The 21,816-nt window shown below is 34.5% G+C and overlaps 1 long non-coding RNA gene across 1 annotated transcript in view; it reads left to right on the forward strand.

Annotated features, from left to right (window-relative positions):
* The window catches only part of LOC100613634 (uncharacterized), a 73,389-nt gene that overhangs the window by 48,199 nt on the left and 3,374 nt on the right, over positions 1-21,816 (forward strand). The window contains exons 2-3 of the long non-coding RNA XR_680196.5: positions 15,859-16,040; positions 19,682-19,792. This is a non-coding gene — a long non-coding RNA (uncharacterized LOC100613634). The remainder of the gene's footprint in view (positions 1-15,858; positions 16,041-19,681; positions 19,793-21,816) is intronic.

A 21,816-nucleotide genomic window follows, 5' to 3' on the forward strand; every position in this document is an offset into this window, starting at 1 on the left:
GAGAATAGAAGGCAAGCATTAGAACCAAACTCCTATATCATACAGATTATAAATTATCAGAAAAGAACATAAAATCACTATGATTAATATGTTAGTTAATATGGTAATATTTGAAGGCTTTAATGAAAAAAGAAGGCAATATGCAGGAACAGAGAGTAATATAATCAGAGAGATAAACTCTAATAAAAAATTAAAACACAATGAGGTTTATCAAAATACAGAAAGGAAGAATACCTTCAATGGGATCATTATATAGAGAACACATCCAAAGAAAGAATCAGTGTGCATAGAGATAGGTCAATAGAAATGTCCCAAACTGAAATGCTGTAATGGATCGAATAGCAAGCCCCCAAAAGATATATCCAAATTCCAACTACTTGCTTTGCAAATGTAATTAAACTAAGTATCGCAAGATGAGATCATCCTGGATTTAGGGTGGGCACTAATATTTTGCCTTATAAGAAAAAAGCAGGAGATTTGAGACACAGAGTCACAGGGAAGAAAGGGATATGAAGACAGAGTCAGAGATTAGAGTTATGCATCCATACACCAAGGACTCAGAACTCACTGAGAACGTATACTCAGAGTCATGGGCTATTATGGGGAAAGGATACATTAAAGTCAGCCAAGGAAGAGACATATAGGGCAGAATTTGAGAGAGTTACAAAGGCAAGTTAAGGAGGATCTTTCCAAACAATTAAAGAATGAATTACTAGAAAGATAAAATAATTATAAATACATACCTGCATAATAACATATACGCTAAATATATAAACAAAATTAATGAGATTATAATGAGAAAAAAGATATTCATATTAATAATTACAGAACTAGGAAACTTCTAAATTAATGATATGTTAAAAAATAATTCAACAAAAATAGAGAATATTTGAACAACTCAAAAAGGTTGATCGGTTGGTCACATAGAAAATTCTACACCTAACAATTAGAAAATAAACATTATTTTCAAGCATACATGGAGTATTTATAAAAATGTATCACATCCTGGACACTAAAAAAATTTTAACTAATTTCAGTGAAGAGGTAGTCTACAGAGATTTTTTCTACCTGCAACATAATAAGGTTGATACTATAAAACATTTTATATTTAAAAACATAAATAGCTATGGTTCAAAGAAAAAATTACATAGAAATTTTAGAATACTACGTAGAATTAAAAAGTAATGAAAACTTGCATATCAAAATAATGGGATGTCTAAAAGCAGTACTTCAAGAATAATGTGTGGCCTTATATACTTATTATAAAATAATAAATTAAAACTCCAAAAATTAATGGGCTAAGGAGCTAGAATAGAGTAAGAACAACATAAGAAACCTCAGAATATTAGAAGAAAATGAAACTCCAAAAGATTGGGAGAGAAAATAGATATCAGCAGTAAAATCAATATAAAAGAAAATATAGCCAGGTGTGGTGGCTCACATCTATAATCCCAGCACTTTGGGAGGCCGAGGTGGGTGGATCACTTGAGCGCAGAAGTTTGAGACCAGCCTGGGCAACATGGTGAAACTCCATCTCTACAAAACATAAGAAAATTAGCTGGGTGTGGTAGCATGTGCTTGTAGTCCCAGTTTCTCAGGAGGCTGAGGTAGGAGGATCGCTTGAACCCAGGAGGTGGAGGTCGCAGTGAACTGTGATAGCATTACTTCACTCCAGTCTGGATGTCAGAGTGAGACCTCATCTCAAAAGAAAAGAAAAGAGAAGAGAAAAGAAAAAAGAAAAGAAAAGAAAAGAAGTACTTGTAATAATAAATTTAATCAAATGGTTTGTTTTTTAAATTTGCAATGTAGATAAACCTCTTTTGTGATTAATCAAAAAAAAAGAAACAAAAAACAGAGGTATCAATGTTAAGAATGAAAGAGTAAACAAACACTAAACTTTTTTACAAAAATAAAGATGAATACTATCAGTAAATCTACAGCAATAGATTTGAAATAAATGAAGGGAATAAAACTGATTTTTTAAAAATGGAAATGCTGAGTAGTCTGATAACCATAAAAGTGAATCCATAATTTTAAGTCTTCCCACAAAGAAAATATCCTGCCCAAATTGCTTTATAAGTGAGTTCTACCAAACTTTCAAGGAACACATTTTTCTAATATAACTTCTTACAGAAAAAATAAAAAGGAATCCTCCTTATTCCATTCTATAAAACCAATATAATAACAAAATTAGATATTGAAATTAAAATATGAAAGAAAATTACAGACCTGTCTCACTCATAATTATCAAAATATTATCAATAATTAATTTTGTGTAAATAAGAAATATGTTGTGACCCAGTTGTGTTTACCTTGGAAATGCTAAAAATAATCTACAATAATCATACTATAAGTTCCTCAAGGCTGGGAATTTTGTTCATTAAGTATATCTCAAGTATTTAAAATAAGAGCGAACAAGTAATTGTTGCTCAATAAATATTTATTATAAGAATAAACAAATAAATTCAAAAATGTTAGAAACGTGCTGCTGTTAGAAGTATTCTCCAGTAAGAAGCATCAAACTAAGGAAGAAGATGAAGACACTCGCTACTGTTACTTCAGTTGCCTGTTGCATCTGAAGTCTTAGTGCAAGCAGAAAAGAAAGAAAAATTGAAACAAAACTTGGAAAGGAGAAATAAAATGCTGTTTGCTGATTATATACTCTTTTATACACAGAAAGTCTATAAAATGCATATTAATTAATCCAAAATAATGAGGAATAAATTAATATTTAGCAAATGGTTCTCAGACAGCAAAACAAAATCCAGATGAAGTAGAGAGTTAAATATGAAGAATGAAAACAAAATAAAATTATAACTTTAGGTGCACATGAAAAGGGATTTGCTTATTAAACATAACCCCACCCCCCAAATAGCGCACAGGACATCAATATTTCTTTTTTTCATAAAAATGAATTCTTCTGTAAATCAAAAATATATGCAAAATTAAAGACAAATGCCAAAATGGAAAAAATGAAGTTTTTTTAAATCAATAAAGAAAAGGACTGTGAGTTTTTCTAAAAAGCAAAAGCCAAAAAAGATTTTACAGAAATGGAAATGGAAATAAATATATAAACAGCAATATTCAGCTGCCTTAATGAGAAAGATATAGAAGTTAAAATATTTTCATGTATGTTATAAACATTTACATTTTTATTTTTCTGTCAAACCAATTAACACTATTGATTCTTACAAGATGTTCAAATTGGCATAACTTTTTGGCACAGCCACTCAGTATTAAACCTTAAAATAGTTCAAACATTCTTTGGCACACTAATTTCATTGAGATGAAGAGCACAAGCCTTGGAAAGGGACAATCCTGGGTTCAAACTCTGACTTTACCCCTTACTAGCTTTTTGACCCTGAGAACGTAAGCTAGTAACTTATACCTACTTCATAGGTATTTTGTGAGAGATAAATGAGCTAATACTTACAAAGGGTTTAGCTCAGGGTCAGACCAATAGAAAATGCTCAATATATATTCGCTCTCATTATCAGTTCTATACTGAGTCCTTCCTAAGATAATAATTAGGGATGTACTTAAAAATACATGCCAATAATTAAGAGAGAACCTTTTTTATAATGGTAAAACTACTAAGTGACCTAGATGTCTAAAAACATGGGGACAGTTAAGTAATTTAGATGAGCTATTTTGTAATCATTAAAAAAAGAAATACTTGCTAACAGGAAAATATCACTATTGGATTAACTTGAAAAAATAAAGTTATAGTTATATATTCAAGTTTTAATATAATTTAAAAATACATCTGTATAGTATGTATACCTGTTTCTATGTGTAAACATAGAAACAAATTGACAACTCGAGGTGTTATGATGGGGATGGTCACCAAACTAAGCAAACATGAAGTTTCTTTTATAAACAGAAAAAGAGTACATGTGCAACTTTTATACTTAGAAGAATACTTTTAATAATAATTACATATGTTAAGGTATTTTTTTCTCCTGTCATTACATTTCTTTGTATCTTTTGGCATAAATTTTTAACTGATTGTGATTCATCACTTATTTTTCTTTCATAGTATCACCTTCCAGGGATAAACTTTCTGCTTGTTCCTGTGATACCAGATACAGACAGGGAGTCATTAAGCAAGTAACTGTGTAAAGATACTGTATCCTGGATTTACCATTTACTCTCCTGACAGAATTATTCATGAGATTTAGAAAAGGGGTTTCAATTTAGGTGGATTGATATTACTTAGACAAAGTCCATAATATGTTGTTATTTCTTTGTAATTCTGGTATACAAAGTTATTTAAATGTTCCTTCATTTACATGTTCAGAGCCAATAGTAAAATCAGATAGAAAATAAAGTGTTGAATAGAGGAATATTTAGTATCTGTCAGGTCTGTTTTAGACCTGAAATATTTTAAAATATGTTATTGCATGCAAAAGTTTTAAAGAAAAATGTGTACCTCTTTTTTTTTAAATTTGATCAACTATCAAGAGCCTACTGTATGACTGATCCAGGGCTGGAGATGCATTGGTAAGCATGAGCGGAGACAGTTCCTGCCCATGGGGATCTTTCAATCTAGAAATTGAACCAAAGTGACATTCAAGTCATCCACAGAAAATGATCTTGGCCCTTTCCTGGTGAAATCTAATAGTACTCACCTCATATATTAGAAATGTGATTCTCAATGTTGTAGAGGGCATACGAATCAGAGATTGTATAATATGGAGATTCTCAGCCCTGCCTCTAGAGATTTAGGTATGGCAAATCTGAGAAAAGGACTAGGAGTCTGCATTTTTAGTATTGTTGACATAGATAGTCTGCATTCCACACTTTGGAAAACATTAGCATTTTATCTAACTAGCACTTCTGAATTTTGCAAAAGTAGGGGGAGATTAGATCTGTCTTCAAATATTTGGGAGCTCTTTCTGGTTTCCTGGAATGAACGATTGTAAAATGCAGATATAAACAGAGCATTCGATGATTTAACATAGAATCTGAACTATTAGACCTTAGTGATTGGTGCACCCACATTGCTGATGATTATACTACAATGTCAAGAATACATCTGACTCACCTCTTGAACGAGACAGAAACCCACAGTATCTGATGTCAGAACTGATTGGTGCTACCAACAAAATAGTGAAGAATCCAGCCGTACCTTGGATTCGTCAAACAACTTGCACTATTTTTCAAATAGATTCTGTAAAACTAAAAACTCATTTTGCTAAGGACTTTTGCTCTTAATTTTTAAACCCATGTGTATTTTAAGAGAAATTTAATCATATGTTTCTCATTCATTTATACTTAAATCATCAAAATGTTGTTTCATAAGAGCTATTTGATGTCCAAGGTTTTCTGAACTTTGTAAACCCCTTTTCTTAGAAAAAGAATGTTGCGTTTGCCAGACATTTGAGTCCTGGTGAAAATGCCAAAACCAGGAGGTTTCAGTGGCTTCCACATTTACGATAGAAAGCTTCTTTTTTCTTTAAATTCACATAAAACCAAACCAAACCCCACAGGTCAGCTGACAGTATTTTTACTTCACAATGACACTCTTTTCTCTTGAATTCATGTTGTAGGAATATACTGGAGGGTTTGACATTTTGCTCTGTGTTTATAAAATTTTTCCAATAGAATAATTATACAAGATCTCTATAACCTTGGAGACTGCCCACTCAAAACTATTCATATAAATTATCATACAAAGCCAAAAACACAGAATTTTGACATTCAAACATAGACCTGCAGACCAAAAAATAAGCAGTTTACATTTCAAGAGGGACTCCAATTCTTTTCAAAAGGTGTCATTTTATCTTCTCATTTGTAATTTTTAAATCAATAACAAATAGATTTAGAAAATAATAATTGTTAGCTGAAGGCTTCTCTAATTTTCATTTACAAAGGAAATACATATTGTCAATAATTGGGCAGTATTAAACGTTAGAATTCAATAAAAATGTATTTTCAAAATTATTTCTATTAATGATTAGAAGTAATCAGCACTCTTTCAAGAAATATAGCACTTCAAAATAATAGTCAATTTTAAGGGCATTTATAAAACACTTTGCATTATATGTTGCATGAGAAATAAAACACAAAATACGTCTTAAAATAGTTAAGGATAGGATTTTCTTCCAGTCATTTGTTAATTGTTATTTTTTTAAAAAAGTACTTTTAAAACGCCATAAAATGTTACCAAGATTTTAAAACTTTTGGTTTACAGAACATCCTGCTGCCTTTTTTGAGATACTTCACAACAAAAACCCAAGGTCACTTAACTTGTGGTTTGGAGTCCTACAGGTTTTTAAATTTCTTCTTTATTTGGCTGAACTTTTGATAAAAATGAGACACTGGAGATTGTGAAACCTAAATAGATTTTGTTCTTGTATTTTGCATTTTATTTACCCTTGCAAGCTTGACTTTCACAACGCTTAATGGATACTTTTAAGGTTTTAGCAATTCTAGGTGTTTGGTTTTTATGATTTTTCTTTAATTGCTTATGTAACCCACAGCCTTCCACTATTCATTAGAATAGCTTTACAAATGACTTAAGGTCTGTTGCTTTGACAAATAGAAACCAGGCTTATTATTCAGTCCATCATTGAACAATAATTACAATGTTGGTTATCTTTTGTTGGGCCTGCTTAACAAAGCCCTAAGTAATTTAGTAGGATTTATAGCTTCCAGGATTTGAACAAGAGGTCACACAGGTCTTTACTTTCTGCAAACTGACCTTTTGTTTGAGTTTAAATTAACCCAATTTGTGCTGCTTTTGTATCTACTCTCAAAAGTCAGGATGCATAGTATGTTACATAGATCTCTATAGCTGTCTAATCAAGTTATTTTCATTTTTTCATTAACATTTACTAAGATAGCTAATTAATTTAAGGAAAAGACTAAAGTTAATCACTGAAAACACGGCTATGTCAAAGAACAGTGAAATCAGCCACAGGCTTTAATGAATATTGGATGGCTTTCTACAAACTCTTCAGAATATTAGTTGGTAATGAATATTGAATTGCTTTCTACAAACCTCTTAGAATTTTTTTCTATACACATTTCTGATACTCTTAAATAAAGCTATATTTGAGTCTTTTTTTAAAATAGAGAAAATTCATAATAATCATTTAATCTGATAATTGCAGTCCAAGATTAAAAGTTTGAAAAAAAATCTTGTCTTCTTCAGGTGTCCTTGCTGCCTAGCCTGTGAAACAGGAAGAGAACATAGGAAATTTGGTTATTAATTTTTGCTGTTTTTATAATTAGATACAGGTTTCATCTCCCAGCATGTTGAGCATCTGTCATATATCTGGTTTCATAGAGATAAAGGAAACTCGGTCAGAGTCAATACTGGAATACTGTTTATCCTTTCAGCACCATACATTTCCTTCAGCATTGATCTTTTATTATGTAGCTCGGTTCTCCTGGCATAGCACTGGGCTTTATCAATGTCTATGACTGTTTTGTAAAGGGATAAGCAGTGTTTCATTTTGTTGATATTTTAATGACTCTGTGGCTTTTCCATGACTGAATAGTACCACCTCCCAGAGAGGGGCAATATTTGTTTTTTTGCTTAGGTCTAGTATGTCTGTTCAAAAATTAGCTCCTAACATTGTTATCATCTTCAATAGCTACCTCCTGCTAAGATGGTCATAACATTGTATTCACTGTAACAAACATACAATATTAGGATCAATGACATGATGTTTGCTCAAACAGCTTCAAATACAAGTACTTTTAACAGACAGTGTGAGAGAGGAAGCAGTGTAACATAAAGGGTTCTGGAATTTGAATCATGTATTTTAGCATCTGTTTTACTAATTGCGGGTACTGAAAATTACCATCTCTACATCTACATCCTTATCTGTGAAATGAGAATGATACTTATCTCAAAAGGTTTTTTGGGGATTTTGTGTTCGTGATTTTGTTTTGTTCTCTTTTAGTGGGAATTAAATTAGATTAATATAGATGAGAGTCAAGGCACAGGGCATGACAGGTAGAAAATAATCATCAAATGACAATTGGATCAGAAGCAGAAGGAAAACCTCCACTATTCCTTTCAGCAACAAGTGTCATGCATTTAGCTGTTTGCTGGAAAATCAAACCCGGCAAAATACAATTCCTTTTCTTGAAGAGTTCAGTTATATTTACTAGAATCTAGGAACTATATATTTCCTGCATCATTTTATTATTATGAGCATCATCTACCATATCTTCCTCCATCCAGCTAGCTCAGATCAATGTAGAGAACTACCATTGTCAATCAGGATCAAGAATTCTCTGCTGACAACTATTTGCATTTGTTCTCTCTCAATCAAGAGATGAGGTCCCAGCATGCTTAGCTCGTTCTGTTCTCACACTGCTATAAGGAACTTCCTGAGGCTGGGTAATTTATGAAGAAAAGAAGTTTAATTGACTCATATTTCCATAGGCTGTACAGGAAGCGTGACTAGGAAGCCTCAGGAAACTTAGAGTCATGGTGGAAGGCGAAGGGGAAGCAAGCACGTCTTACTGTAGCAGAGCAGAAGGAGGCAGGGAAGTGTCACGCATTTTTAAACGATCATATCTTGTGAGAACACCCTCACTATCACAAGAACAGCAAGGGGGAAATCTGCCCCCAATGATCCAATCACCTCCCACTAGATTCTTCCCCCAGCATGTGGGGATTACAATTTCAGATGAGATTTGGGAGCTAAACCATATCAGGCTATCTAAAATAAACTGTAGTAATTTCCTAAGAATAAAATGGTGTTACTATTTTATTTTATTATATGGAAAAGCTTGTACTGATTCTAATATTTTTGGGTAGTATGTACTTGAGCAAATCTCGTTCTGTGTGTATATCTCCATTTGATAATGCATAGGTTAGGCCAAGTAATTTTTTAAATCTCTTCTAATTCCAACATTCTTTTTTTATGACTCTGGTCGCTAGGTTTTTGAAAGAATTAATTAATCCTTTCAAGATAGGTAATTGTAGAAGAGGAAATGTTATATTTAAAAAGTTGAGAATAGCTAAAGCACTGTTGTCGGCACTCAGAATAATGAGTCTATTAGTATTCACATTTATCTGAGGATGGAGACTTACAACACCTGTATTTAAATCCTCTTCATGATACTATTTGTTGTGTTCTGGATGACTTACCCTCCTGGTTAGGAATTATTTTATCTTTTCAGTTATACTTTCCACACAATTATTAATGCCTATTATTGGTGTTTTTAATGTTAAAGTCCACACTCACTTTGCAACTTATGTGTGACTTGGCCAAAAAACTTTTCAAGCCTCAGGTTTTTTTTTTTTTTTGCCTCCATAAAACAGAGCCAATAATACCAAACTAATAAGGTTTTTTAAGACTTTATCACAGTGCCTACCAAGAATGCAATAGATAGCTATTATTATAACATTTTAATTAAGAAATTAAGTATATATTGATCTCTTGGCGTAGAGTTACTGACTTTAAACATATTTACCCAAATAGTCAAAAACCCACCTTGCACATACACACTTCACTAGAAGAGACTAAGAAAAATGTCTATGTAATCCTTTCACTAAAAAAGCTTGTAATCTACCTTGGGAAACAAGACATAATATTCAAGAAAAGCTGAGCAATAAAAGAGTAACAGTTATAACAGATATCATAAAATAGTGTTTGTTAAATAGCAAATTAATGGTATAGAAAATATATGGAAATTAATTTCAGAGCTAGGAGACATCACTGTTGTAGAAGTCTGTGTGGAGCAGTCCACAATTAAGCCAAGCTAATATAAATTGCTCAAATTGATGCAAATGAGAAAGAATCATTGCTTAAGCCAAAGGAAAAGTTTTTAAGGATATACATAGTTACATCCTACACACAAGTACACACACAAACACACTGAAAAGAACTTTTTTGGGATAAATGCTATAAGGCACTGAGCACATTGTCTAATCTATCATCAAACAGATAATAAATGTCATGTCTTATTGCAGACGGCACGTATTTGTGTCCCATTGGGCAAATCAAGGCCACAAATGTTTTCTTTTGCCCATGTCAGAGTTTTACATAACATATAGGGCAACTTTTTAAACGTAGAAGATTTTATATTTGAAAAATAAATCTAGCATCCTGGTTTTCTCTGGGAAAATCTTAAAGATTTGCTATAACTGAGCCTGCATTTCCTTAACACAAATCTGCTGGAGCTGAACAGTTGCTGCTGCTTCCTTTAAACTTGACCTCAATCACGAAGGTCTTCATCAACTCACTCAGTGCTTTCAGATGTACTTATACCCAGCACATGCATTGGCTATGACCTTGCAGAATTTGGCATTAGCAACCTCAAAAACTCTGGAAAAGGCTTCATTTTCTCCAGTCTCCTGGGAGAGTAGAGGAACCATGAAGGCAGACCCATCCAGAGAACACCTGCAACAGGCTGAGAAGTAAGTAATCAATGAGAGAAAGCTTTGCAGAAAAAAAAAATAGTAAAAGGCATCTTGCTTTCCTTTTTTTTTTCCTGCATTCTAATCCCTTTTTAGAATAGATACATGAAGCTACTTAGGATTTTCTAAGCACTTCATGTTCTAAAGAGTTAAATATGTGAACCAGTAAAAAGAGTAGTTAGTTCTAATCTATGCTTTGACAGAGAAACTTCAAAGTCTGTTACCTTTGTATGACCATTTAGTCCAGCTCACTGAAAGCAGCTAGGAATTTAGGACTGAAGTCCTAGTGAGGAAGAAAGAGTGGACATTTAGTGGGAATGTACTTAGGTATACTTTTAAAATCTAACTGGAGTAATGAGTGGCTTAACAGGCTGCTAAGCAAGGACCAAGGCAGCAGTTGCATTTCCCTGGCCTCTGCAGGGCATGCCTTAGGGCCACTGTATAGATTCTACAGCCTAAATCATGCTGGGTAACCCTATTTTCCTTGATAATCTTTGTCAATATATTTACATTTTTGTCCAAAAATATCTAGATTTGCTTAAATATAGAGTTGACAATCTAAAATAAACTCTTCCCTACCCCAAAAAATGCAAAAAATTCCTTCTTCCAGGACTAAAAAGACCAGAAATTTCCATGGACCTTTCAAAACATGCTATAGCAGTCCAGAGTTGTCCTGCAAAAGGTCCAATAGCAAGAGGAAAACCACAATGAACCAAAAAGAAAGGCACTTGAAGCAGAATGAAAAGTTCAGGTCTACTGTTAAGGTGCCATGCAGTTGTTCACATATTCTTGGGAGCTAGAAAGAAAGAAATGCAGCAAATAGTGAATAGGCAAGAGTAGAGCTGGACCATTAGGTTGTCACAGCCTGTTGTAGTTTATCTTCATGGAGAAAAGAAGTTGTATTATCAGTTTTGCCACTTTAGTGACACAGTAAAACCCTCACTAACCAGATATTTGAAATGTTATGGCCTGTTTTAGCCAAGTCTTCAACTATGATGGGTGATATTTGCCATCTCATCCAAAGAGAATGCCTCAGACCCCACGGTACCGTATTAAGAACTGTCATCATGTTGTAATAGGAGGCACTTAGCAAGTTTCTTAATCCTTTTGTGTCCTAACTTTGCCCCTGTAAGATGGGGATAACAGTTCCAATCTATGTTGTTGACATTCTGTGTAGTAGAGTGTCTAACTCAGAGTTAGTGTTGTTCAAATGTCATTCTACTTGAAAAATTATATATTTATATACTAATTTTCAATGTTGCATAGCAATTGAATTTTGTTGGCTTTCAAAAAGCTGAGTAAGTAATATTATCTTCATTTTTTATATGGAAAATCTGAGATAGGACAGTAATTTGTCCGAGGAAACCCTGCAGGAGAGTGGTAGAGCCCATACAAAAGCCCATGGTTCCTCACACAATTCTTTTTTTTTTTTTTTTTTTAGACAGAATCTTGCTCTGTCGCCAGGCTGGAGTGCAGTGGCACGATCTCAGCTCACTGCAACCTCCACCTCTGGGGTTCAAGTGATTCTCCTGCCTCAGCCTCCCGAGTAGCTGGGACTACAGGCACACGCCACCATGCCCAGCTAATTTTTTGTATTTTTAGTAGAGACGGGGCTTCACCGTGTTGGCCAGGGTGGTCTCAGTCTCTTGACCTCGTGATCCACCCGCCTTGGCCTCTCAAAGTGTTGGGATTACAGGCGTGAGCCACCGTACCCGGCCTCCTCACACAATTCTATGCTACCTCATTTTTCTCCCTTTAATAAAGTAAACAGCAAAAAAAAAAAACTTTCCAAGAAACCAATACAGAAAAATATAACTCCATGTGGTCATTTATATGTCACTTTGATTCTCAGAAAGTGAACAGAAACTAGAAGAATTGCCTCTGAACAACTGAAATGCTTATTGATAAAAGTGCTAAAATTTTAATAAAGCATCATTTACTTGTTTATGCATAGGATGCTGTGAAGACTATCTTGCATGTAACCTATTTTAGACTGTGAAAGATTTAATCCTATTCCACAAAAGTCATCTTTCCAGGAAACACAGTCATTGAGATATCAGTGCACAACTTCCATCTTTGTGACAACTCATGAAGTTTAACTTTATTTGTTCAATTACCTTCTGAAAAGAAAAGAGAAAATTATTGTGGCCATTTTGGAATTTTCTGTGAAATGTGATTGAATGAAAGCACTCTGTCTTCTTCATAGACTCTCCCCCTATCAAGAGGCCACTTATGGGGCAAATCCTTTCTCAAACTAGGTAAAGGTAATAACATGGCTCCATTTAACAAGTGCTAAAAATGCTACAATCCATGACATCTGTTACTATAAAAATGAATTACACTTACTAATTCTTCTCTTTAGCAAGATAAAAAGCTCTTAGAATGTCCAATAGCTTAATACATTATTAAACTCATTCTCAGATATTTCCATAAATACATTTAAAAATCATTGCTTTGGAATAATGCAATGTAAATGAAAATGTTCAGGTCATCTGCATCACTCCCAACCTGTTATTCTCAAACTGATTCCTCTTTTATTTTCCTTAGAAACATGTGTTTGAAGGCTTCATTGAAATTAATAACAAGATTAGAGAGTAACCGCCATTTTTTACAGTTACTGATCCTTGACTTCTAAATAGAATGATTTGGCTCAAAGCTGGTGCTATTTCTTTTCTTTTTTAAGAAATTAAATATTCATTATATCAGTGACTGTACTACCAAAAGGAAAACCAGGCTGCTGTTCTTACATACTGTTGTGAGTTACTTCTCTATGGTGACTTGAAAAAAATTTGACTTTTTTTAGAAAATATTTGGAGGTTGTGATATTCTGGTCCTATAGCTTTAGATAATATATAACTTTAGTTTACTTAAATTTGTTTTATTTTAGTTCTAACAAATTATTTTATGAAGTTTTCATAATTTAGATTTTTAAAATAAAGGAAGGCATTTCAGACATTAAAATAAGTAAATTCAATTTTTATTTTTAGCTTAATTTTGTTGTAGTTGCTGCTTTTAAAAACGTTGAGTGCTCTCCTATTATATCTTCTTTAAAATACTTCTAAAATTAGAAGCAGATCTATATTTTCTTTTCACTGCACTTGCTCTCTTTCCTGCCTCCTGCTCTTACTGGAATGTTTTTGTTATCCCCAGTGATAGTCAACAGCTGTGCTGTCTCACAGATCTTATTAGCAGCTGTGAAATGCTACTGTCCTAAGTAGCAGCATTTGTTGATGACTGTTGAGATGTAATTGCTGTGATAATAAAATTACTTCACAGGCTTCAGCCAGTCTTCAGTCAACATTTACTGAAGCCTACTGTTTGCAAAGTACTGAATTCCCCACACTCACAAAACTTAATTAACTAAGGATGCAAAATGTAGGTGCTAACTTATTTTACTGTATATCAGTGGGGACAAATTAATGCCACGTAAGCCAAGTATGTGTGTCTGAAGTATGGCCAAATAAAACATAAAATAATCCAAAGGAGGAAAATGATACTCCCATTTGGACCCAAAGGAAGGAAGTGGTGGTGAACAAAGGGCATCTAGTAGTTAATTAGCCTTGGGAAGGTGAGGTGTGGAACATCAACAATAAGACAGGGGTATAATTGAAGCAAACACACTCTAATGCTTTTCTAGTCCCATACTAGTTAAACGTCTGCAAAAAGGGAGAGGATGCATTCCAGTAAATTGCTTTTTCAATAGAAAAATGTCTTAAGTGAAATAGACTTACTGTACCATGATTTCAAACTAGAAGGAGATTGAGACATGGTGTAATCATACTTAAAAATAGCTAGAATCCACAACTAACATCATGTAATGATAAAAGACTGAAAACTTTTCCTCTAATATCAGGAACAAGGCAAGAATTCCTGCTTTCAACACTTCTATTTAACACGGTACTGGAAGTTCTAACTTGAGATATTAGGCAAGAAAAATAAATAAAAGGCATCCAAGTTGAAAAGGAAGAGGTAAATTTATCTCTATCAAGGGGTGATGTAATTTTATATGTAGAAAATCCTAAAGATGCTACACATACAAAAAAAGGTTAGAACTAATGAATTCAGCAAAGTTGCAGAATATAAAATTAACATACAAAATCATCTGCATTTCTGAACAGCTGTTAATGCTATCATGTAAGCAACACCTGAATTTTGGAGGGTACATATTGAAACTATATTAATCCATTTCTGGCCCTTCAAAATTCGTGTCCTTCTCATGTAAAAAATATATTCATTATATCCCAAAGCCTCAAAGATCTTAACCCATTCCAGCATGAAATTTAAAGTCTAAAGTCCAGAGTCTCACCTAGATATCATCCTGAGGCAAACTGCTTTCCAGCTATGAACCTGTGAAATCAAACAAGTTATGTACTTTCAAAATACAATGGTGGAATGGGCATTGGATAGGCATTCTCATTACAAAAAGGAAAAAAAAATAAGCAAGATGAAAAAAAGGTAACAGGTTACAAGTAAGTCTAAACCGCAACAGGGCAAAAATCATTAAATATCACGGGTTGAGAATAATCTTCTTTGACTCCATGTCCCAACTTCCAGGCATACTGGGAGGAGATTGAGTCTCCAAGGATCTGAGGGACCCCACCCCCATGGCTTTGCTGGGCATAGCCCTTGCTGCTGTTCTCATGGGTTAGAGTCAGGTGTCTGTGGCTCTTTCAGACTAGCATTGCATGTAAATGGCTCTACAGATCTGAAATCTCAGGAGCAGCCCTGCCTCATGACTCTAGTAAATATTGCCCTAGTGGGAACTATCTTTGGTGGCCTTCACCCCTCAGTTCTTCTGGGCATTGCCCTAGTGGAGACACTCTGTGGCAGCCCCACCCCTGCAGCAAGTCTCTGCCAAGCCCCCGAGGCTATCTGAAATATCCTGTGAAATCTAGGTGGAAGTAAAGATGCCCCCACAGTTCTTGCACTCTGCGAACCTGCAGAATTAGCACCAACAGGACACTGCCAAGGTTTATGACTTGTGCCTTCTGGAGCAGCAGCCTAAGCCACACATGCACCTGCTTGAACCACAGCTGGGGCAGCTGAGGAGAGCTGCACCAGAATTTGGGGAATAGGGACTTTAGACAGCCCTGGGTAATAAGCCCTGAGGTCCTATAGGTGCCCTGGGATGCCCCCGCCCCACACTCAAAATCCATTCTGCCCTCAAAGCCCTGGCACTTTGGGCCTTTGATGGGAGTGTCAGCCCTGAACATCTCTGAAGTATCTTTGGGGTCATGCTTCCATTGTTTTCATGAATAGCATCTGGCTTCCTTTTTTTATTTTTAATCCATACCAATCTGCTTAAGTGGTTGCTTGGCCACATCCTGGATTTTTTCTCTCCAACGTGCTTTGCCTTTTCATTCCTTACATGACCAGGCTGATAATTTTCCAACTCTTTAAGTTCTGGTTCTCTTTTGGTTATAAATTCCATCTTTAATTTATTTCTCCCTTTTCACATTTTACTATTATAGGCCATTGGGAGACACACTTCTGAACACCACCATTGGAAAATCACACATGCTGAAATGGGAGAGTTCCTTGACCCCCTTGCAGGATATGTGACAGGGGTGTGGCTCATCTGTTCGGCTAGAGTGCATACTCAAACCCCCCTTATGAGACAAGGAGTATGCAGACAGAAGGTGCAGGAACTGGGGTGAGTACCCCTGGGCTTTGGCCACACAGCAGCATCCAGGGGTGGGAGCCTGCGACTCCTGAAGCCCAAGTGGGCATGTGTTACAGTGCGCTGTTTTAGCCTTGCCATCTGCAGACGGCTTAAGCGTTAACTAGCTCAGTGACCTCTTGGTACCCAGGTCCTTTTCTGGTGTCCTGGAAGAATCAGGTCACACACGGACTTGAAGGATAACTGCAAGTGTTTTATTGAGTGGTGGAAGTGGCTCTCAGTGGGATGGTTGGGGAGCTGGAAGGGGGATGGGAGTGAGAAGATAATCTTTTCCTGGAGTTTGGCCATCCAGAGGCCAATCTCCTCTCCAACCTCCCCAGCTGAACTCCTCTAGGCTGTGCCATTCTGCCATTTTTCTGTTCTTCTGTTCATCTCCTCATGGAGCCAGGGGTTTGGGGTTTTTATGGGTACAGGATAGAGGGGCGTGGCAGGCCAAAAGACAACTTTTGGTCATGAAAACAGGAATGCCTGTTCTTACTTAAGGTGGCAGGTTTCCAGGCTTGAGGGTGAGGCCTTTGTAGGAGATCAGCCCTCTTCTACCCAGTATTTCCCTGTCTCCTGTCCATATCAACACCACCTATAGGGACACCACAAGTGCATACCAAATTAAAGTAGAGATTTCTATCTCCCTCTTCCTCATCTTCACCTCCCTCAATAGAGAATACAAGCCTTAAAAAAAAAGAAAGAGAAAAAATATCTCTGAGCCAGGCCATAGCTCCTCTCTTCTGAGCCCTCTTAGTCATAACCTCTGTCGTACTTGGGAAGGTGTAGTCTAATTTTAACAATCAAAAGTCACCAGAGAGTTATAAAATTATTCAACATATCAATATATAGTAAAGGGGATTGGGATGTAATAGAGCAGAGTTGAAAGTAACAAGAGATAAATCTTTTTTTAATTGAAAGAGACAGAATGTTGTGTCATAATTAAAAATACTACAACAGATACTGGAGCTAGATTGCCTGGGTTAAATCAGCTTGCAGATTTTACCAGCTGTGTGATCATGAACAAATCACTTAGCATCTTGACATTTTGATTTATTTATTTAAAAAATGGAACTAATACTAGTACCTACCTCATGAAGTTGGAAAGAGTATTAAATAAGCTAATATATGTAAAGTGGGGGCATGAAGTCAGTACTTTGTAAGTATTAGCTGCTATATTGATACCCCATTAACCAGTTGCATTTGACTAAGTTTGAGGTTCACCTTTATACATGAAAATAATTAAATTGAATTATTTCATTTGTATTCATATATTATTCTCTGTCCATTGCTATAATTTTTGAAAAAGGAAAATATCCCAGAAAAAAAGGAAAAAAAGAAAATTTATTTTTATTAATACACTAAATGTTTTATGAGAGAATAATTAAAAGCTCATTCCTCATATATAATATTTAACACCCTTTACCTTTCACTCTGATTCATTATTTATTTTTGAAATATCTGTGGAATCAACTAAATCGCAAAAGCAGAAGTTTGCTCTAAGTCAGACTGCAAGAGCAAACAACAATGCAGAAAATACATTATAGCACATCTCTTCTATTGCTTTACAAAACTACATGTTTAAACCTCAAATTTAGAAAAGCAGGTTATGACTGATAGAAGGGGTACCCAAATGACATGCTTTGGCATCTGTCAGTTTTTGGACATCAACAGCAACATGGTGGTGATACTAACACTACTCCATTCACTGTACTTTTAAAAGAAAGAGGACAATTTCAGCAACCTTCAATTCATTTAGTTACAGAAAGTTTAGTGAACTTCAGTTAATGTTAAGGCCTATTGACAGCAGAAAGAATTCAGATTTCTGCCACTGAGAATCGGGGAAGACTGGTGACATTAATAAGATCCAGATCCCCAGGCCAAACAACTGTGATCTTCCTTATCCACTGTCCCACAGGATGAGTTTGTTAAAGGTTTTCATCTCCTCTCAGTGGCTTTCCTTCCCTCCGCCCCTATCTCTGATCTGCAATAGGGGAAGGGGAAAGGGAAAATAAGAGTAGAATCCACCAGAAATTACTGTTCTAATTTAGCATTAGCAGGAATTTGTAAACCACCACTAAGTAGATAAAGCTAAGAGCTACTAACTACAAACATAACCAAACAATAACCTCTGTGACTGTTTAATGGAGACCTTGATTAGAAACACAGAAACCAGGAGCCTTTACTGGAAACCAGGGAGCAATAATGTATTCAAAGAGAAAGGCTAATGGGGCCTGCACAGAAAATCAGCGTTCTGGAAAGAAAAGAGAGGAAAAAGGGAGGTAATCAGGTATAGAAGGAGTTAGAATTAATACAGCAATTTGAATTTGGCTGTGAAGTATTGACACTGAATTATTATTCTGAAGTTAATGAATTAACACACTGGAATAAAGAACTGTGGTATTTAGAAACACTTGCCTACGTTAATTTTGCAGGACTGTATACAGATACAGGTTGATTTCTGGGTTTTGCTTTAAAATGTAGTTTGTTGTTTAGAACTGCATGAGTTACTGAAAAATCTTTTCAGGGTATTGGATTTCATGTTGCATAGTCAGTTCACAGTAACATATTTTGCATATTTACTGTTTCTAAAGGCTTGACTGGGCGTTTAAAGAGCAAATTAGAGTGCACCTGGTAATAGCCTTAGAGGAAACTCCACAAGAATTACAGACATCGTTTTGTACATCAGTAGTTACAAATTTTGTCTACTGACAAAAAATGTCCACAATAGTGTGGTTGAAGTGTCTCTTACATTACCTAAGCACAAGTGTTTCCTCATATTTAATTTTTTGCTTTCCAAAAATATATTTAGAAAATACAGTAGCATCTCACTCTTCCTAGTAATAATCAAGGTCAATGCTAAGGAAATATCAGTTTTATTGAGCCAATATTCTATATTATGTTGTCCAATAGAGTAGTCACTAGCCATATGCTATTCAAATTTAAGTTAATTTTTAAAATAAAATTAAAATCTCAGTTCCTCAGTTGAACTAGCCATATTTTAAGTCAAATTTGACTAGTGGCTAGTGTTTTGGGACATGCAGACATACAGCATTTTTATCATTGCAAAAAGTTATATAGGACAGTGCTGTATAGTAAGTCAAAACTGTTCAGACGATTATATTTGTAGAAATGATACAATTTCAATAACTACAAAAACACATTTCTTGTTCTTGTCATTATTTTCAAAAATTTTTCTAAATGGTAAATATTTCTAAAAGAGTATATTTTCTGTACTAAAATTGTATACCATGTCTTATCTCTGCAGCTTCTCCATTTTATGTGCTTATTGCCCAAAAAGTAAAATTTAAAGTAATTAATTCATTAAAATAACAAATCCAATAAAGCTTTAAAATAACATTTAATTTCAAAGATGCAACAAAAATTAAGACTTTGTAGCCAGGTTATTCTAAATCACAATGTTTTCACAATAATCAGAGACTAGACCTAAATATGCCGTGTACATAAAAATAGAAGCAGCTGTTTATTAGTCCAGGATTGATATTATGGAAACATTAAATATTCACTAAATCATCGGTTTGTGTATTTCAATGGTTTTTTAAAAAAGAAATCAGTGCTAAATTGGTATTAAATATTTCAAAATATTAATTCTTACAATTTTTTTTACACAGAAGCAAAATATAAACTAGTTAATTTGATCTCCAAGAGTTAAGCGGTTTTAATATTACTGACAGTAATATCAGCAGTGGTGTTGGAACCCCATGATCTCATGAATGATAGATGTAAGTACAACTTTTATTTGTCAAAAAGCTATTGGATCTGATTTTCCTTTTAAGATACTCACTTATTTAAAAAAGTAAATAAAATTATGTATACATGTATGGTATGTGCATATAAATATAATCAGAGTTTTCACAAACACTCTTGAAAGAAAATATTCTGTCTTTAGACATGTATGGTGACGTTTCAAGCAAAGTTTAGCCTAAATGTGTGAGGAGTTAATCTGATGCCTATAACTTAGCACTTTTGTACCGTGGTAGTGGAAAGGGATGGATCACTTAATGGTTTCAGATGTTAGACTTTAGTGAACTAGGATGGGTTTCCTTAGCATGACATCAGTTTATCTAGCTTATTAGCTTTGTAGTTAAAAACTTTATTATTCTTTTGTGTCTGCAAGCATTTTCATGACTTTTCTTCCTTTTGAAAAATGTTTCATTTGTTGTGTTATATAGGAAATAGTCCATTAAATAACCTCTTAATTGCTAGAATTAGCTTATTCAATTATGATTCAATTTCTTTTAAATGTATTTCTTCAAGGAAATTAAAGGATCCAATTATGCAGGCTTCTGTCAATTTTCATTAGAAGGTCTCAGCAATTGAATTTTATGAATACTAGTACTTTATGGCACTCAACTGATGAGGGGAAGTGATTATGCATTTCAAGTACCTTTAAATCTGAAATGAGTTTTGCATTTGTTATAATATGTATTCACATTAACTGAATAGTATTTTTTCAAATAGTTATTTCTTATACTTTGGGCAACAAAAATGGTAAAATTTATAATAACATGAAACAAACATTTATTTCTCTGGATCCAAATGCATGGTAAGGCCACACAAATCATCTGCCAGTTATACAGCAGTCTTGTGAGAAATCTCAGACTCATGGGCATTTTTGCATGCTCATAGCCTGTCTGATGTGTTTGTTATGCCTGAATTGCTTTTTTTTTTTCTTAAATTTACCATGTGTGGTCTGCCCAGACTACAGCTAATTGGAATAGACATGGGAAATAAGTCAAAGCAACCATATGGCAGGGAGAGTATGAGGGAGACTCGGACCAATGTGTCTGTCTACTCTGGTGACCAGCCAAACCAGTTAGAATCTCTTTTTCCCCACTTAAGAGAGAGAAAGAGAAAAAAAGATAGAGTTAGCTGGCAATTGAGTAAACTGGTTGAATAAAGGTAGAGAAGTGGCTCAATGCTTTTGCAATAGCTAATAGAATTGCTGTTGAGTCAACAGACGTGCTCTTGAACTATAAATCCTAATTTTTTTAACTAAATGGCAATGAAAGATGTTACAGGTATCTGTGATGCCTCATTAAGACATTTGAGATATTTTCCTTGTCCTCTCTTGCTACCTTTCCAACAAACCATTTGTGGAAAGTGAATTTATTCTTACAACCTGAAAAACATCAAACAACACATAGGTTATTATGTCCAAGTCCATTGGATATAAACATTTTTTATTAATAAAATTGCTCCAATCAATGGTGAAGAAAACTGAATTGAAGAGAATATGTAATATAAAGTGCTAGCTTCTTGAAAGTGCAATAATCTTACAAATTTGTTTATAAATTATCTTTCCCATTTGGATTCAGATATAACTTTGCAAAGAATAAATTAAGAGGTGGAAAGGTTGTAGGCGGCTCTAGATATGTTCAGGCCTCTTTGTGATTATGTTCACAGATTAATGTGGACAATGAGCTCATTAACCACTTCATTTGATAAAAGTCGGCATCAAGATGAGCTCATCAAAACAGAAGTAAAATCAAATAGAAGACAAGAATTCCCTTTATCTACAATCTTATTATGTAGTTTGTGAAGGAAAAAATGTATATTTTTAGAGCCATCCTCAAACAACTTTGACAATTTTATCCAGTCAGTTGTCTCTCTATTATAAATACAGAACTTGGAGGAAACACCAGTAGTCATTAGTGATTAGCTAAAAACATGCAGATTATGATAAGAAAGGAAGTGTAGGTCCACAATTGCTGACCTGACTCCATGTCTGTCCTTGGAGAGCACA

The sequence above is a fragment of the Pan troglodytes genome, chromosome 4 (assembly GCF_028858775.2).
Source record: "Pan troglodytes isolate AG18354 chromosome 4, NHGRI_mPanTro3-v2.0_pri, whole genome shotgun sequence".
Lineage (NCBI taxonomy): Eukaryota > Metazoa > Chordata > Mammalia > Primates > Hominidae > Pan > Pan troglodytes.